This window comes from Anolis sagrei, chromosome 4 (assembly GCF_037176765.1).
Source record: "Anolis sagrei isolate rAnoSag1 chromosome 4, rAnoSag1.mat, whole genome shotgun sequence".
Classification (NCBI taxonomy): domain Eukaryota; kingdom Metazoa; phylum Chordata; class Lepidosauria; order Squamata; family Dactyloidae; genus Anolis; species Anolis sagrei.
The window spans coordinates 234,197,778-234,217,217 of record NC_090024.1 but is presented as its reverse complement, the minus strand read 5'-3'; positions in this window follow the sequence as shown (position 1 = coordinate 234,217,217).

Below are 19,440 nucleotides of genomic sequence, written 5' to 3'. Positions count from 1 at the left end.
ACCAAGGACAAGATGGATGGATGGCATCCTTGAAGTGACTGGATTGACCTTGAAGGGCCTGGGGGTGGTGACGGCCGACAGGGAGCTCTGGCGTGGACTGGTTCATGAGGTCATGAAGAGTCGGAGATGACTGAATGAAGGAACAACAACAATAGAATCTTAGGAGTTATAGTTTTACAAGGTTTTTAGCCTCCTCTGGCGAAGACTGCTGGTGCCGCACAAAACTATACTTCCATGACAGTGATGCCCCTGCAGTTCATATCAGCAGCTTTGAGTCAGACTAGCTAAGACAGGGTTATAATTAGGGTTATAATTAGCAACTAGTAATTTTATTTATGTATTTATTTATTTACAGTATTTCTAACCTGCCTTTCTCAGTCTGAAAGCAACTCAAGGCGGCTTACAAAATGGCAGCAATTCGATGCCATAACAATCTAAAAAAATGCAATTACAAACATTTAAAACAGTATTAAGTATCAGGACTTCCTGACTGAAGTTCCACCTGAACATGAGGAAGAACTTCCTGACTGTGAGAGCCGTTCAGCAGTGGAACTCTCTGCCCCAGAGTGTGGTGGAGGCTCCTTCTTTGGAAGCTTTTAAATAGGGGCTGGATGGCCATCTGTCAGGGGTGATTTAAATGCAATATTCCTGCTTCTTGGCAGGGGTTGGACTGGATGGCCCAGGAGGTCTCTTCCAACTCCATGATTCTATGATTCTATGATTCTATGATTATAAAATCCATATAAAAAACAATTAAAACATATAATAACTAATTGTGATGGCGTGTCAGGCCCCACTTGTATGTGAATGTACAGTTGAATTATTTGGCTATCTACTGCTTTCTATCAATGTTGTTTGAATGTGTTGAATTGCCTCCCCTGCTTAATTGTTTGACTCCTCTCCTTCCTGGGTAAGAGGGCAGGGCTTTCTTTTCATTCTACCATCAAACATCTCAGCAGATGGACGTGAGAAAGACTTAGCTCCAAAGGCCCTCACCAATTCTTAAGTTTGTACTCTTAAGATTCATTCTTCATATCCAGCTCACCTGGACAATGCTGCGGAATCTTAAGCACCCTCAAACCAGTCCTCTGGCATCAAGAGGAAGACCTTGGCCTTTGATATAGGTCATTGGACACGGGTTGTGAATGCTCAAGCTTTCACAGCCATTGAGAAAAGAGGGAACTTGGAAGGCTTCTCAGCTAGAAAACTCCTTGGACCCAAGACTTCAGAGACTGTAATGTATATTTCTTTATCCCCTTTTGAATATCAAGTTTATGCCTATGGAAGATAACTCATTGTGAACAATAAAGACTATTTTGAGTTATCTATAGTGTCTTGGTCCTTGGAAGTTCCAGTTCTCTAAAGGAGGGCAAGAAGCAATCCCCTGTGGATTCTTTCACTATGTTTCTTTCACTAAGATCTATAGACCCCAGGCGCAATGGCACACTAATGTCTTCCTGTTAATCGCATTCTCCAATACCATTGTCTGAGCCATTCCATGTTTCAGTCCTACATACAAGGGCTGAATGAAAAGTAATGCCTTCACCTTCGTAACTCCTCAACAGATGGCAGTACTGGTATGCGGCAGGTACTGGCTTGTTCAGTAGGCTCTTCTCTACAGTTCCATTTTGGTGGGAAGCCTTATAATTGAATGGTTGTGTTGTTAAAATATGGAACCCTGCGCGGACAGTCGGTCAATACGACTTAAGTAATGTGCAGTCATTAAATTCTTGACAGCAGAAGGTGTCACCCCAAAGGAGATTCATCAGAGAATGCAAACTGTTTATGGTGATTGTGATGATGTGTGTACTGTGCGTCGTTGGGTGAGTAAGTTTACAGAGGTTGAGGTGGGAACATCTGACTTGAGTGATAAACCAATAGTTGGACGTCCTGTGACAGCAACCACCAAGTTTCACAAGCAAAAGGTTGACAGATTGATTTAGGACGATCATCATATCACTCAGAGAGAAATTTCAAGCATTTCACAAGAACGTGTGGGTCACATTATTGCTTTGCTTGGCTATCGGAAGATCTGTGCATGATGGGTTGCGGAAACGGAGTGTCGACTTCTTCTGTGATGGCTTCAGAAAACTTGTTCATCGTTGGCAGAAATGTATCCAATTGTCTGGTGATTATGTGAAAAAGTGAATAGTGGTAGTTAAAGAGCACATTCAGAGGATTATTTCTGTGTTTGATTTATTAAAATATTCCCATCCAAACCCAAGTAACGAAGGTGGAGGCATTACTTTTCATTCAACCCTCGTAATTCTGTGTTTATCTGTTGCACTGCATTCCTGAAGCCTTGTTCAAAGAGCCAGGTTTTTACTCTTTTAGCCATTTCCCCTCTAGTTTTTGTATAAATTCAAACAATACAAAATGTGGACTCATATCATGTTGACCGAGACACAACTGTCATCACAAAATATCATAGCTAAGAAGGTGAAAACTAAAGCAAAACAATGCATTTTAAACCTATGTGTCTTATTCACCTGTGAAAATATCAACTGTTAAATAATGGATTCTCCATAAATTTATTTGTTTGCATCCATTTTTCTACCTGTCTGAAATTTGCTAGGTTCATTCCCTCTTTTGGGTTCATCACATCTCCAAATCTGAGGCAAGTGTGTTTTTTCCTCCCAGAAAACATCCCTATACCTCTTTTGGTTTCCCAACATAAGACAGCGTGAAAGAACTGGAGATTTGGATTTTCAAATCCTCTTTGGATTTGATGTCCATATTGAATTGGCCCCAGCTAAGTCAGCCTTCAGATTAAATGTGCACAGATCCATTTTTATGTCAGCTTCTGAGAAAGGTTTGCAGTATCTCTGGGAGACAGATGTGGTCATAAAAATTTCAGCAGTAATGATCTTTTTTGCTTTTCTCTGAGCAACGTAAGAGGTAAGAACAGGTGTCCTTGAGGTGGAATGAATGATGTATGGTATCTCTATTGCCCAGTTTTATAGAAATTACTGGAGTGCATTCATAGCCAACTATTCAGTCCTCAAGGCCAACTCGAAGAACGAGATGTCATACAGACATCATGAGGCTGTGTTCCAAGCAGAAAAAGCAGATTAAGAAAAGTACTCATTGCCAGTGTTTGCACCTGAGCCCATACGTTTCCATCCTTTCAAACATCAAGTCCCCATTCTGGATTTGATTTTCTGAAAAATTCACTCAGAAAGCATTGAGTAGCTTATATATACTTTCATCTCAACTACCTATAATAGCTCTGGCCCCTAGGACCAGTCAGATGGGTTCTGGAATCCCTGTCAGTGTCATACATTTTGGAATCCTTGGCATCTAATACTAGGGAAAGCTTTTGGAGACGTGGTTCTCAACCTTCCTAATGCTGCGACCCCTTAATACAGTTCCTCATGTAGTGGTGACCCCCAACCATACAGTTATTTTCATTGCTACTTCATAACTGTAATTTTGCTAATGTTATGATTTGTGATGCAAATATCTGATATGCAGGATGTATTTTCATTCACTGGACCAAATATGGCACAAATATAAATATATCTATTATCTAATCACCTCTCAACAAAAGATTGTCCAGGCACTAACAAGCCACACCAAACAACTGCCAGGCCATCAAATGCTAATCAAGGTGGTCAGTTGAAGTATTCACACCTAGCTCCAACAGACAAGAGTACTTTGTCCCGCCCTGGTCATTCCACAGATACAGAAAGAAAAGGAAACCATGAAAATGAACAAAATCTGGCTACCAGTATTAAAAAAACCTCTAAAATTAGAACAGCACAACAACAGAGAGGAAACAAACAAGGACATCTAATCACCTCTCAACAAAAGATTGCTCCAGGCACTGCAAGGCAGTCAAATGCTAATCAAGGTGGTCAGTTGAAACATTCGCACCTAGCTCCAACAGACAAAAGTACTTTGTCCCACCCTGGTCATTCCATAGATATATAAACCCATTTTCCTAGTTCCAATAGACCTCACAACCTCTGAGGATGCTTGCCATAGATGCAGGCGAAACATAAGGAGAGAATGCCTCTAGAACATGGCCATACAGCCCGAAAAAACCTACAACAACCCAGTGATTCCAGCCATGAAAGCCTTTGACAATACTGATATGCTCAAATTTGAATACTAGTGGTGTTGGGGAGGGGACTGAGTTTGTCATTTGGGAGTTGTAGTTGCTGGGATTTATAGTTAACCTACAAACAAAGAGCATTCTGAACTCCACCAATGATGGAACTGAACCAGACTTGGTACACAGAACTCCCATGACCAACAGAAAATACTGGAAAAGTTTGGTGGGCATTGATTGACCTTGAGTTTTGGAGTTGTAGTTCACCTACATCCAGATGGCACTGTGGACTCAAACAATGATGGATCGGGACCAAACTTGGCACGGACACTCAATATGCCTAAATGTGAACACTGGTGGAGTTTGGGGAAAATAGACCTTAACATTTGGGAGTTTTAGTTGCTGGGATTTATAGTTCACGTACAATCAAAGAACATTTTGTTTATTGTTGTATTGATGTTTTGATGTTAATTAATTGATATTGCTGTTTTAATTGACTAATGATCTGTTTTGTACTGTTGAATTGGTTGTTAACCGCTCTGAGTCGCCTGAGGGCTGAGAAGTGCAGTATACAAGTGAAGTAAATAAATAATAAATAAACATTCTGAACTTCACCAATAATAGAATTAAACCAAACTTGGCATACAGAACTCCCATGAACTTAGTCTAAAATTTAGGGTGAGGGTGGGTAAATGACCTTGGAAGGCCACCTCTGGCCCATAGGCCATAGTTTGGGGACCTCTTTTCTGAGGAGACTATTTCAGGAGAAATGTCACCCTACAGTTCCACTCCATGGATCTTCTTTCATCTCCTCTGGATTCAGCAGAAAGCCACTAGGGACAGAATCCACACTTCGTGACTTAGAGTGAGGTGGCAGTTTCTCCACCAAAACAATTTGTGAGAGAGGCCCATTTCAAGACGAATATCAACATCTTTCTCTCTAGGTTCTTGTGGGTTTTTTCGGGCTATAGAGCCATGTTCTAGAGGCATTTCTCCTGACGTTTCGCCTGCATCTATGGCAAGCATCCTCAGAGGTGTGAGGTCTGTTGGAAGTAGGAAAAATGGGTTTATATATCTGTGGAATGGCTGGGGTGGGGCAAGGAGCTCTTCCCTGCTGCAGTTAGGTGTGAATGTTAGCTGATCACCTTCATTAGCATTTGAAGGCCTGCCTAAGCCTGAGAAATCTGTTGCTGGGAGGTGTTAATCTGTGCCTGGTTTTTTCCTCTCTGTTGTTTAGCTGTTATAATTTTAGAGTTTTTTAATACTGGTAGCCAGATTTTGTTCATTTTCATGGTCCATGAAACCATGAAAATGAACCATGGACCATGAAAATGAACAAAATCTGGCTACCAGTATTAAAAAACTCTAAAATTATAACAGCTAAACAACAGAGAGGAAAAAACCAGGCACAGATTAACACCTCCCAGCAACAGATTTCCCAGGCTTAGGCAGGCCTTCAAATGCTAATGAAGGTGATCAGCTAACATTCACACCTAACTGCAGCAGGGAAGAGCTCCTTGCCCCACCCCAGCCATTCCACAGATATATAAACCCATTTTTCCTACTTCCAACAGATCTCACACCTCTGAGGATGCTTGCCATAGATGCAGGCGAAACGTCAGGAGAAATGCCTCTAGAACATGGCTCTATAGCCCGAAAAAACCCACAAGAACCTAGTGATTCCAGCCATGAAAGCCTTCGACAATACATCTTTCTCTCTCTTTGCAAATTCAGCTTAATTGGGTTGTCCTCCAATCGAAAGAGAAAACATGCAGCAAAAACTAAGGAGTGACAACAGTTCTGAAAATTAGAACAACCCTCCATTTGTTGTTGTGTGCATTCAAGTCATTTGTTATTTACGGTGGCCCTGAGGTGAACCTATCATGGCATTTTCTTAGCATGGTTTGTTTGTCTTCTGCTGAGGGTGAGAAAGTGTGACTTGGTCCGGGTACCTCAGGCTGGATTTACACTACAATATAATCCAGGTTATCAAAGCGAATAATCCACATTATCTCCGTTGAGCTGGATTATATGAAGGTACACTGCTAAATAATCCAGTTCAAAGCAGATAATCTGGATTTTATATAGCAGTGTAGATCCAGCCTCAGCACTTTTCATTGCTGAGTGATTTGAATCCTGTTCTCCAATCCAATGCTAAAACCAGAATGCCATCCTGGCTACTAAAAGGAGGGTCAAAGCTGAATATTAAAACAAAAATAATCAGTAGAGATGATTTTACACAGCTTTAAAATATGTGACAAAGCTGAACTGCATTGTATGGGTTTACACTGCAATATTTGGTAGTGTAGATGCAGCCAAAGTCAACAGAAACGGGAAACTGGATTTCTCAATTGCTTGATGCCACTTCACATGGAAATGTACACATCCTCTTTCAAATTGAAGATAATTCGATGAACTGCCATAAATAGAAGTATTGGATTTTGTGTTCGTATGTTGATAAGTACGACTGGACTGTTAAACCTTTTAAAAAGGCATTAAACAATTATGGGTTTTGCTACAAATGTTTTAATGTCTGCTGCGGTCAGAAGTCTCCGATCAGACCATTTTCATTAGAGACTTTCTTGGGGAATAAGCCTATTGGACACATTGGTATTTATTTCTGAAAAGACATTTAGTCTTGCAGTATTAAACCTTCTTAAAAATATAATAACAGCTATTCTGTGCGTAATTTGCACCTGCTTAAACTGACCTTTTCAAAAACATTTCTTGCTGTGTGTTCAGCTTTACAAAGAACAACTATAATGGCTCGTTAGCATAATTATTGTGACTAACTTTTTTTAAAATAATGTTTTTATGCAATTAGGTACATCTTAATTTAAGAAATCATTTGAGAATGACGTCCTTTGTCCTTTTGCCCTCCTGATGGTGCGAGGCCTTTCTGCTAAAATGCTAAAAGGCACAATAATTATCTTCCCCACTTCCTCCAGGTTCACCTGAACAATTCACTTCTCTGTTTTAGTTCCATTTCCTCCTTTTCTCACTCTTTTAAGAGTCTATCCACATGGAGGTATTAATGCAATTTGACACCGCTTTAACTGCCGTGGATCAGTGCTATAGAATCATGGGAGTTGTAACTTTGTGAATAATCCTGAATCTTTGGCACAGACGGCTAAAGACCTTGTAACCCAGGATTTCATAATGTTGAGCCATGGCTGTTAAAGTGCTGCCAAGCTGCATTAATTCTGGGTTGTTGTGAGTTTTCTGGGCTGTATGGCCATGTTCCAGAAGCATTCTCTCCTGATGTTTCGCCTACATCTATGGCAAGCCTCCTCAGAGGTTGTGAGGTCTGACCTCACAACCTCTGAGGATGCTTGCCATAAATGCAGGTGAAATGTCAGGAGAGAATGCTTCTGGAACATGGCCATACAGCCCAGAAAACTCACAACAACCCAATGATTCTGGCCATGAAAGCCTTTAACAATGTATTAATTTTGCAGTGTAGCTGCATCCATTAGGCTTGTGCGTTTAGAGTGAACATCAGTCAGTTTTTGCTGGCCGAATTCCGGGAGACCTGTGGATCCGTTTTTACATGCCTCCTGAAAACAGGCAGGTTGCTAGATAGTAGTTTTCAGTCCACAGCAGAAGGATCCGAGAAGATTCAGCTAATTGGTGGCAATGGGGAACTTACAAGGTTGAATTCCTGGGATCCTTTCATTTCTTCCTTTCAAGGGAATCTGGGTTTGAGCAATGGGGTTAAAAAGGATGCACCATATACTCCTGAATAGAAGAGAAGAAGCCACACCCGGCAGCCATGGAATCACTGGGTTGTTGTAGGTTATTTGGGCTGTATGGCCATGTGCTAGAAGCATTCTCTCCTGATATTTTGCCTGCATCTATGGCAGGCGTCCTCAGAGGTTGTGAAGTCTGTTGGAAACTAGGAAAATTGGGTTTATGTATCTGTGGAAACTCCACGGTGGGAGAAAGAACTCCTGTCTGTTGGAGCTAGGTGTGAATGTTTCAATTGACCGCCTTGATTAGCATTTGATGGCCTGACTGTTTTTATGTGTGCCCTGTTTCTGCCTGGGGGAATTCTTTGTTGAGAGGTGATTAGCTGTTCCTGTTTGTTTCTTCTTTGAAGTTCCCCTGTGTTTGAGTTTTCTTCTTTATTTACTTTCTTTGTTATAATTTTAGCGTTTTCCTGGTTTCTGTTTACCTCTCCGAACGTATTCTCCCCTACGAACCATCAAGACCACTAAGATCGTCTGGAGGGGCCCTGCTCTCGGTCCCTCGGCCTGCATAAGCACGGCTGGTGGGGACGAGGGACAGGGCCTTCTCGATGGTGGCCCCTCGACTTTGGAACTCCCTGCCATTAGAGATCAGAACTGCCCCCTCCCTCATGACGTTCAGGAAACTAACAAAGACCTGGTTGTGGAACGCGGCATTTGACAACTGATTTAATTCTTTGCCCACATGAAAGGAGGATGATGAATGGGATTGTGATGGTGTCGGACGATTTGGCTCTTTTAACTGGGATGATAATGTTTTAATGTGTATGGTGCTGATATTTTAATCGTGTAATGAAGTGGCATTGTGTTGTTATTGTATATTTTTTGTATGTTAACACATGTTGTGAACCGGTCCGAATCCCTCTTTGAAGGTGAGAGGGTCGGTATATAAAACCTCGAAATAAATAAATAATAAATAAAATCTTCCTTTCTGTTGAAATTGTCCACATGCTTGTGGATTTCAATGGCTTCTCTGTGTAGCCTGACATGGTTGTTGTGAGAGTGGTCCAGCATTTCTGCATTCTTAAATAATATGCTCTGTCCAGGTTGGTTCATCAAGTGCTCTGCTATGGCCGACTTCTCTAGTTGAAGTAGTCTGCAGTGCATTTCATGTTCCTTGATTTATGTTTTTGCGCTGCTTTTGGTGGTTCCTATATAGACTTGTATGCATGGTATGTGGTAGACTTCTGCAGAGGTGAGAGGATCCCTCTTGACCTTTTCTTGACCTTTGTTGGATTTTCTTAGTGTGTCTGATTGTTTGTATGTTGTGTTTCTTCATCACCTTCCCAATGTGGTCAGTGGTTCCCTTGATGTATGGCAAGAAGACTTTTCCTCTGGGTGGATCTTTGTCTTGACTCTCGTGGCTTGTTCTCGGTCTTGCAGCTCTTCTGATGTCTGTGGTGGAGTCTCCATTGGCCTGTAAAGCCCAGTTTAGATGGTTCAGTTCATCTTGGAGGAGGTGGGGTTTGCAAATTCTTTTTGCACAGTCTGCCAGGCTTTCATTGTGCTTCTTTTTTTACTTGGGTGGTGGTCGGAGATTTTTTGTAGGTATCTATTCATGTGTGTAGGTTTTCTGCAAACTGTGTGACCCAATTGTTGATCTGGTTTGCAGATGACTAAGACATCTAGAAAAGGCAGCTTTCCTTCATTTTCTTTTTCCATAGTGAATTGGATGTTTGGGTGGATGCTGTTAAAATGATCCAGGAACCTGTTGAGTTCTTCTTTGTCTTCTTGCTGTTATGGCTACCCAAACAAGCCGAACAAGCTGGATTGGCCGGAGGGAATTGACCAAACCAAATCTATACACAAGCCTAGCACTCATAGTCTTCTGATTTCTTGACTGCAGCTTCAATTTTAATTAAAGACTTGAGATACAGAAAATCTTTGACTGTGTTAATGGCTTCCTTGTCTACTTTAAAGTTGTGCAAACCCTGTAAAAATATGTTTTCATTGACAGGGACATTTGTACCTGCAACCCATCTCATGTTGTCTCAAAAAGGTTTGGAGCACCCTGACTTAATTTATGAGACACAAAAGAAATCCTCTTAGGGAAAGCAAGAGCCAGAAAAAATATTTTGATGCTTAAAAAATTACATGGAGATTTCTTCAAATGTATGTGTGCCTGCTCCAAATAGGAAAGGAATACGTGTGCAATGAATGACACCTGCTTATGAGTTATATATTTCAGAAAAAGAGAACATGACACCATAACACTGTCTGAAGAGCATTTTGATGTGAAAGGTTTCATTGTGTATTTGTTAAAGGGGAACATTTGTTTCGCAGCTGCAAAGAACATCATCATCTGATGGAGAAAAGGACTGTATTTATTGGTAAGTGCTAATGGAACCTTTGCATCTGAAGCTTCCTCTTTCAAAACCAGTGGCAAAACACACATTACTCCTAGGCAATGTAATTTGGGGTGGGGTGGGGGGGTGGGGGGGTGGGATGATGTATCTGTATGGGATTCTGAGTTGTTTTCATTCAGAACTTAAAAAGACATGTTGCTATCCTGCGTTTGTTGGTTATAATGAACATCTCCTGGCCAGATCCCCCAGCTCACTCAAAAACCAGAAGCCTGATGGCCATTTTCAGTGTCTGAAAAAAAATATTTAAGCCTTTGCTTGGTTTTCTTGGATTTCCACTGGATAAACTTGCAAAGTTCCCGGGAATTCTGTCTTCATATTGCCACAGAGTTGGAAGAGAGTTCGTGGGCCACCTAGTCCAACCCCTGCCATGCAGGAAAGGCACAATCAAAGCACGCCTGACAGATGGCCATCCAGCCCCTCTTTAAATACTTTCAAGGAAGGAGCTTCCAGACTTTGAGGCAGAGGATTCCACTGTTCAACAGCTCTTACAATCAAGAAGTTCTTCCTAATGCTCAGGTGGAATCTTCTCCCCTGTAATTTGAACCCATTGATCTGAGTCCTAGTCTCCAGGGAAGCAGAAAGCAAGCCTTCTCCCTCTTCCTTATGACACCCTTTCATGTATTTATAAATGGCTATCATGTCTCCTCTCAACCTTCTCTTCTGCAGGCTAAATAGACCCAGCTCTTCAAGATGCTCCTCATAGGGCATGGTCTCCAGACCTTTGATCATTTTAGTTGCTCTCCTCTGGACACCTTCCAGCTTGTCAATATTTCTTTTGAACTGTGGTGCCTAGAATTGGACACACTATTCCAGGTGAGGTCTGACCAAAGCAGAATACAAAGGCACCATGACTTCCCTTGGCCTTTTGATGCAGCCCAAAATCCCTTTGGCTTTTTTAGCTTCGGCATCACACTGTTGGCTCATGTTCAACTTGTTGTCCATGAAGACTCCAAGATCTTTTTCACATGGACTGTCGTCGAGCCAGGCATCACCCATCTTGTATCTTCGCATTTCATTTTTTTCTAAGTGAAGTATCTTGCATTTGTCCTTGTTGAAATTCATTTTCTTACTTTTGGCCCAGCTTTCTAATCTGTTAATGTTATTTTGAATTCTGATCTTGTCCTCTGGAGCTATCCCTCCTAATTTTGTGTCATCTTGACAAGTATGCCCTCTATATCAGCCTCTTAACCCAGGGCCAGTTCAGTTTGGCTCTTAACCAACTTTGTGGTGGCCATGCACATTGAGTTGAATATCACCTTGGTGCCATCCACAAATTTGATAAGCATGCCCTCTAGTCCATCGTCCAAGCACTGTCCACATGTTGGAAAGATCCACTGATCAAAGGCAAATCCATAGCACAGCCTTAATGACAATGTCACTTCTGGTGATCATATGGCTGGCTGCCCTGTTTTGACTTCACCAGAAATGATGTTCCAATGAGGCTTTCCTGGGAAACTATTTCTGGCAGGTGAAACAGGTGGACAGTGGTGGTAATGTGCTGGCATCGTAACCAGATGTGTGGACTGGGATGCTTCCACATAAATACGTGTGGCTACATGGTGTATCCAGGGCAGCTACAGAGCAGACCACTTCAAAATAATAATAATAATAATAATAATAATAATAATAATAATAATTTCATCTGATTTAAATGTATCCTTAATTCAACACATGAAAGCAGTTTTTACTAATCTCCTGAAGGGGAAGGAGTGAAAAGAGAGGAGGGAAGACTCTTGACTGGACAGTAAAGGTTGTGGTGCGGCTGGTTGGGAGTCAGCTGCATTAAAATCACTACTGACTGAGAGATTATGAGTTCGAAGCCAGCCCAGGTCGGAGTGAGTTTCCGGCCATTTGTTTAGCTTGCTGTCAACCTTTGCAGCCTGAAAGACAGTTGCATCTGTAAAGTAGGAAATTTAAGTACTGCTTATGCCCGGAGGCATATTTAACTAATTTATGATGCTATAAAACTCTCCAGCAGTGGGCAAAAGAATGAGGAAGATTCCATTGGTGTCACACGTGGATGCTGAAGTGACAGCTCCCCTGGTGGCCAGAATTCAAAAAGCATACCCTCATGAAGCTGGAAAGTTAAATTGCCTCTGTGTCTCTGTCTATATATGTTGTGTGTCTATGGCATTGAATGTTTGCCATGTATATGTGCATTGTGATCCACCCTGAGTCCCCTGTGGGGTGAGAAGGGTGGAATATAAATTCTGTAAATAAATAAATTAATAGAGGTAAAATAAACTGCTGTAGCCTTGCCTAATCTGTTATTTCTTTTTCAGCAATAACTTTTTGCCAAGTTAATTGCACTTGACATGGAACGGTCACGACTGTGCCAATTTTCAGTTGTGAAATGTTGAAGGCATGCCATTTTAATAGTTTGCTCCTTTAACATGTTTTCTTTTGTAATGTTCACTCTCTTGGGTGGTTGCTTTTAGAGTGAAAAAAAAAAGAATCAAAATGTAATCAATGAAATAAATAAATAAGCCTGTGAGGTGGATGAGAGGGACAAGTTTAGGCTGGATGTCAAGTTATCTTCATTGATCTGTTCAGTGAGAACAGGTTGCTTCCTGTGGATATGGCTTGTATAGACAGCAGGAAGTTCCCTGCCTGTCTGGCCAAACAGGAGACATCTGAAGGCAGTCAATGCAGTCTTCTCTCAGAGGAAATTAAATGGAAGTCTTTAGATTTAGCTGCCTGGTGGGAAGGCCTAGGTACAGATGCCATCCTTGGCAGGTCTAGCTGAAACTTTTAGTCAGCTATATGCAATGCAAGAAGAGCTGGGTCTCTCAATGTTAGAAATCATGAAAGGAATCAGGCCATAAATCTCTGATTTGAAGAACAATAAATTCTCATATTCAGAAAAAAGAAAGTTATAGTCCCTGCCCTTGGAGAAAGCGACCAAAATGGTCAAAGGTCTGGAAGTCAAGTCCTATAAGGAGTATATGGTTAACATGGAGAAGAGGAAGTTTAAAGATATTGAGAAGCGGGCAAGCTTGTTTTCTGCTGTTCCAGAAATTAGAACATGCAGCCAGGGGCAGCTGAACCATTAGGCGGATTAAGCATTTGCTTAGGGCGCCACTTGCCTGTGGGCGCTGCTTTGCCAGCCAGGCACCAGAGTCGCCATGGCCCCTGAGGAAAGAGGCAGGGGAGACAGGTGGGGATACCTTCTTCCTCCCTCTCCCTCTCCCTCTGACTCTCAATCTCAATCTCAATCTTCCTCTCTCTCTGCCTTCACCTGGCTGAGCCAGCCCCATGTGCGGCCATGAGCAGGGAGGCGGCACTTCAGGAGGGCAGGCAGAGAGACACAGAGAGAGAGAGAGAGAGAGAGAGGGAGAAAGAAAGGCAGCTAGGCACCCAGGTAGGTAACTGTGGGCTCAGCCTTGGCGTGGAAAAAGAAAGGAGCCCTCCTCAGACTCCCCTTGATCAAGCCTGCTGTGGCTTGACTCTGTCCCTGGCCCTGCTAGCCGGCTCTTTCTCCCCTCTGCCTCCAGGCTGCATCCGCACTGTACACTCAATTCAGTTTGACACTGCTTGGACTGCCAGGGCTGAATGCTGTGGGATTGGGCAGTTTGGTGTAATGATACCAGTTCTCTTGGGCAGAGAAGGGGAAAGACCTTCCATCATTCCATACCACCCAGGGCCCTTCCACACAGCCCTATTTCCCAGAATATCAAGGCAGAAAATCCCACATTAGCTGAGTGTGGACTCAGATAACACAGTTCAAAGCAGATATTGTGTATTATCTGCCTTGATATTCTGGGTTATATGGCTGTGTGGAAGGGCCCTCAGAGAAAACTGAGCTATCTAGCTTAACATGTTTTCAAAATGGAAGTGAGGGCAGCAGAGAACCAACCTGCTCATAATGAGTTCTTGAAAACAGCCTCCTCCCTGAGTGCCCAAATACAATAGGAAGTCCAATTGTGCCCAATATCTCTCTTTTCTGAGAAAGGAGTTAGTCTCCTTCCTCTGTTGAAAGAAGCAACAGAAGTTTGGCTGCACTTCTATCAGCTGAGAAAGGCATTGGTTTCCTCTCTTGGAAAGAGAAATTAGCAAAGCTGAGCTGAGTTTCTGTCCACCAAGAAAGGAATCACAGAATCATAGAATCATAGAATCAAAGAGTTGGAAGAGACCTCATGGGCCATCCAGTCCAACTCCCTGCCAAGAAGCAGGAATATTGCATTCAAATCACCCCTGACAGATGGCCACCCAGCCCCTGTTTAAAAGCTTCCAAAGAAGGAGCCTCCACCACACTCCGGGGCAGAGAGTTCCTTCCTCTGAAGAGACCAATACAAGAGGACACCAGTTGCTTCTCTATGCCAAGGAAGGAACGACACCCCTTTCTCTGAGGAGAGGAACACAGTTGGACTTCTATTACTTCTCTCTGCAGATAGAGGTGTATGACTCCATACTGTTGTGCTTCTTGTTGTATTTGACACCCAGTTCAGAGCTTTGAAATAATGTACAACAATCATCTTGGGTTGGGGAGGAAGAGCCATTTAATCCTCCAAGTCACCTAGCATTGGTTCGATGCACAGTTGACCACACAACAGATAAAAAGCAGTGCAGGAGGCTTGCTTGAGCCAGATGGCTGAGAGAAAACAGCTGTTACTTGTTCAGCGGATATGATGGAGATGCCTCTTTCACATCCCACGTCATATGATGAATCTCCTCAGTCACGAGTTCCCTACAAATGACCTGATGGTGAGTTCAGTTTATGGGCAAGAAGTTTGTCCCAGAAGGACATGTGTATCTGCTGCGTTGGCTGTTTCTTTTTCAGGAGATGTTCTGGTTGCAGGGGACAGAGAAGGTTAGGGGAAGAGAAATGTCTGCTCTTGATTTGCTTGCATTAATTGTGGTTAGCATATAATATGTTTCAGATTGATAATCTTCTACCACTAAATGATATATCTGAGTGAAACAAAAATGTCTGTATTTCTGTGCTCTGATTTTATAAAACCGATGCAGAACTTCCCAGATTTCTCATTATTACAGTTATTTGTTGTCACCTTTTATCGTTATTTGTTGTCATCTTTTACTTATGCAATCCTATGAAGGAGGGGGCCTTAAGAGAGCCATCAATCGCCCTTCTCAGATGTTGCAAACTCAGCACCGTAATTCACTTTTATAGTTTTTGTGCCTTCACAGTGTGTAGGAGTAGATACTGGTACATTTTAAAAAAAATGGGTGAAAAAAACAGGATGACAGAGAATAAGGATGTTGTTGTTGTTCATTCGTTCAGTCATATCCGACTCTTCATGACCTCATGGACCAGCCCACGCCAGAGCTCCCGTCACCACCCCAGCTCCTTCAAGGTCAGTCCAGTCACTTCAAGGATGCCATCCATCCATCTTGCCCTTGGTCGGCCCCTCTTCCTTTTACCTTCCTCTTTCCCCAGCATAATTGTCTTCTCTAGGCTTTGCTGTCTCCTCATGATGTGGCCAAAGGACTTCAACTTTGTCTCTAGTATCCTTCCCTCCAATGAGCAGTCAGGCTTTATTTCCTGGAGGATGGACTGGTTGGATCTTCTCGCAGTCCAAGGCACTCTCAGCACTTTCCTCCAACACCACAGCTCAAAAGCATCTCTCTTCCTTCGCTCAGCCTTCCCTAAGGTCCAGCTCTCACATCCGTAGGTTACTACAGGGAATACCATGGCTTTGACTAGGTGGATCTTTGTTGCCAGTCTGATGTCTCTACTCTTTACTATTTTATCGAGACTGGACATTGCTCTCCTCCCAAGAAGTAAGCGTCTTCTGATTTCCTGGCCACAGTCTGCATCTGCAGTAATCTTTACATCTAGAAATACAAAGTCTGTCACGGCCTCCACATTTTCTCCCTCTATTTTCCAGTTGTCAGTCATTCTTGTTGCCATGATCTTGGTTTTTTTTGAATAAGGATAGCCCCTGTCAAATTGGGATACTTGGAAGAGATTAGCCTGATTCAGGACCTCAGGCAAACATGCAGACCTAAATTATTTTGTCCCATTGCATCCATGGGATCTGCCGTTGGGATCAGCAGATGGGATCTGTTTGAAGCCATTGTGGAACAATGGCTTCAAACTACAAGAAAGGAGATTCGATCTGGACATTAGGAAGTACTTCCTGACTGTGAGAGCTGTTCAGCACTGGAACTCTCTGCCCTGGAGTGTGGTGGAGGCTCCTTCTTTGGAAGCTTTTAAACAGAGGCTGGATGGCCATCTGTCAGGGGTGTTTTGAATGTGATTTTCCTGCTTCTTGGCAAGGGGTTGGACTGGATGGCCCAAGAGGTCTCTTCCAACTCTATGATGCATTTACTCATCATTCAGCAACTGACTCAGAGCATCTATTTCATTTGGAACTGATGAATAGAATTTGGGACAGAGACAACCGACATACCAACTATCATGAAGGTAATTTAGTGTTTGGTGCAGAATTTGATTCAATATGGTCTTTCTTTTTTTTCTTTTTCTTTTTTCTTTTTTTCTTTAGGCGATCCCTCGTTGTCCGAGTATGATGGTCCTCCAAGTCCAGTGTCCTGGGGGTGGGTATGTAGGTGACTGTGGAGCCCTATTCTTGACCCGCATGTTCTCCCGCAGTGAGGGCATCAGTTTCCAGGTGGAAGGCAGTCCTGGTGAGGGCTGGCTTGACGCATCTTCCTCTTGGCACGTTTCTTTCTTTCGCCCTCCATTCGTGCCTCTTCAAATTCTACAGCACTGCTGGTCACAGCTGACCTCCAGCTAGAGCGCTCAATGGTCAGGGCTTCCCAGTTCTCGGTGTCTATGCCACAGTTTTTAAGGTTGGCTTTGAGTCCATTTTTAAATCTCTTTTTCTGTCCTCCAACATTCAGTTTTCTGTTCTTGAGTTCGGAGTAGAGTAACTGCTTTGCGAGACGGTGATCAGGCATTTGGACAACATGGTCAGTCCTATGGAGTTGATGGTGGAGGACCATCACTTCAATGCTGGTGGTCTTTACTTCTTCCAGCACACTGACATTGTCCGCCTGTCTTCCCAAAAGATTTGCAGACAATATAGTAGATAATAGGGGTATGGGATAATTACTGCTTTCAATAGGAATGCTATCATACACCCTTAAATCTTGCTTACTGAGTGCACTTGGGAATCATTTTTTCTCCTTTTACCTTTTGCTGACTGCTATCCAGATAAAAAACTTAAACAGGGTTTTAACCCTCCACATTGATGTGCTGATTCTTCTAGTTGCTTCACTAAAGACCGCATGATTGGCTGCGTTTTTGTCTTTCAGTGAGAAGTTAATGTTTCCTAGTCCTTCGGGGCTGGCTTAATGCATCCAGTTCATGTTGAATTCAGTAAAGTGGATGACAGAGAGCCTCGGGGTTCAAGTTATCTAGCTGTGAGTGTCACTGGAAATTGGCGCAAGGCAGGAACAGAGAATGACATGCTCTGATAGATGATGAGAATTTTAAAGGGCACTGTTTTCTTCCTATCACAGTCTGGCCATTTGGGACCAGCCTGTATCTTGCTATTTGAATCTGAGTACCTCTGCCATCAAAATCAGCATTCACTATGCTTTGTTCTGTTATTTGCCATTAAATCAACTTTGGCCCAATGGTGCCAACATGAATGAGAAACCTCCAAGAGCCCCTGGCATCAACCACCCTGCTCTGGTCTTAAAAATTCAGGAATGTCACTTCCTCGATTGAGCCCATCTCTCTGTAATTTGGGCAAACAAATTGAGGGCAAACAAATGGAAGTTTAATACATCCATGACAGAAGTACTCCTGTACATTGTTATCTCTACAAGCAAACAATAGGGAATTCTCATCAAATGTTAAATTTCATGTTTTTAAATGTCTCTGTGTAGAGAATTAAACAAGAAGTCAATTTCCAATCAACTTAGGAAGCATAGGGAAAACCACACTTTAGAAAAGGCAAAATAACTGCAGCCCATGGTATGGGCTTGCATCATGTGATGGGTTCCGTTGATATTCATTTCTTAAGTGTGTAGAAACACTGATTTTTATTCTGTGCGATGAAGCCCTTAGATGGGGTTACACTTTCTAAAAATGGAAGTTTGTAGTTTGGTGTAATCCTAGGATCCGTTCTGAGCACTGGGACCCAGGTTTTAGTGTTGATGAGTGTGTCAATTATGCCTAGCCCTGGCCACTGTGGAACATGCTGTGGTTGCATCCTGTCATCGTAATGTGTTCTACTTAGGGTGGCCTTTGAAAAGTGATCACAAATTTCATTTGGTCCAAAGAGCCGCAGAAGGTTGCTAACTAGGACTGACTGTTGCAACAGCTCCAAAGGCTGCTGGTCCATTTCTGGGTACAATTCAAAGTGCTGACTTGATTCAAGCCCTATATGGCTTGGGTCAAGTTATTTGATAGACTAGCTCTCTCTTTGTGAGCTCTTAGAGCCATAAGACTGCCTGGAAAAGCCTTTCCCTCTGTCTCTCCACCTTCTCCAGCTTATCTGGTGGAGAAGGCTGTCTTCCAGACTCTTTTCCTCAAGAGGCAATGGCCCCATCTCTGGTCTCCTTCTATCAGCAAGCCAAAACATGTTTATGCTGTTGTTGAAGGCTTTCATGGCCGGAATCACTGGGTTGTTGTAGGTTTTTCTGGGCTATATGGCCATGTTCTAGAGGCATTTTCTCCTGACGTTTCACCTGCATCTATGGCAAGCATCCTCAGAGGTAGTGAGGTCTGAGACCTCACTACTTCTGAGGATGCTTGCCATAGATGAAGGTGAAACGTCAGGAGAAAATGCCTCTAGAACATGGCCATATAGCCCGGAAAAACCTACAACAACCCATGTTTATGCTGTTAAGCTTTTTACAAACTGACTAAAGTTGAGTTTTCAGTACTGTGAAGTGCTGTTTTCAATGTTTTCATATAATCTTTCAGTCAATTTTAAAATTTTGAATGTTATAAATGTGTGCAATTGTTTTTAAAATCTTATGTTTATAAATGTAAACATTTGTACCGTTTTTAATTCCATTGTTTAAAATATGTTTTGTACCTTGAGTCCCTTTATTGCAGCATTTCTCAGCTTGGGGGTTGGGACCCCTGGGAGGTCATTGGGGGGGGGGGTCAGAGAAGACCATCAGAAAACACAGTATTTACTGTTTGGCATGGGGGCTCTATGTGGGAAGTTTGGCTCAATTCTATTGTTGGTGGGGTTCAGAATGCTCTTTGATTGTAGGTGAACTATAAATCCCAGCAACTACAATTCCCAAATGTCAAGGTCTATTTCCCCAAATTCCACCAGTGTTCACATTTGGGCATATTGACTATTCATGCCAAGTTTTGTCCTAATCC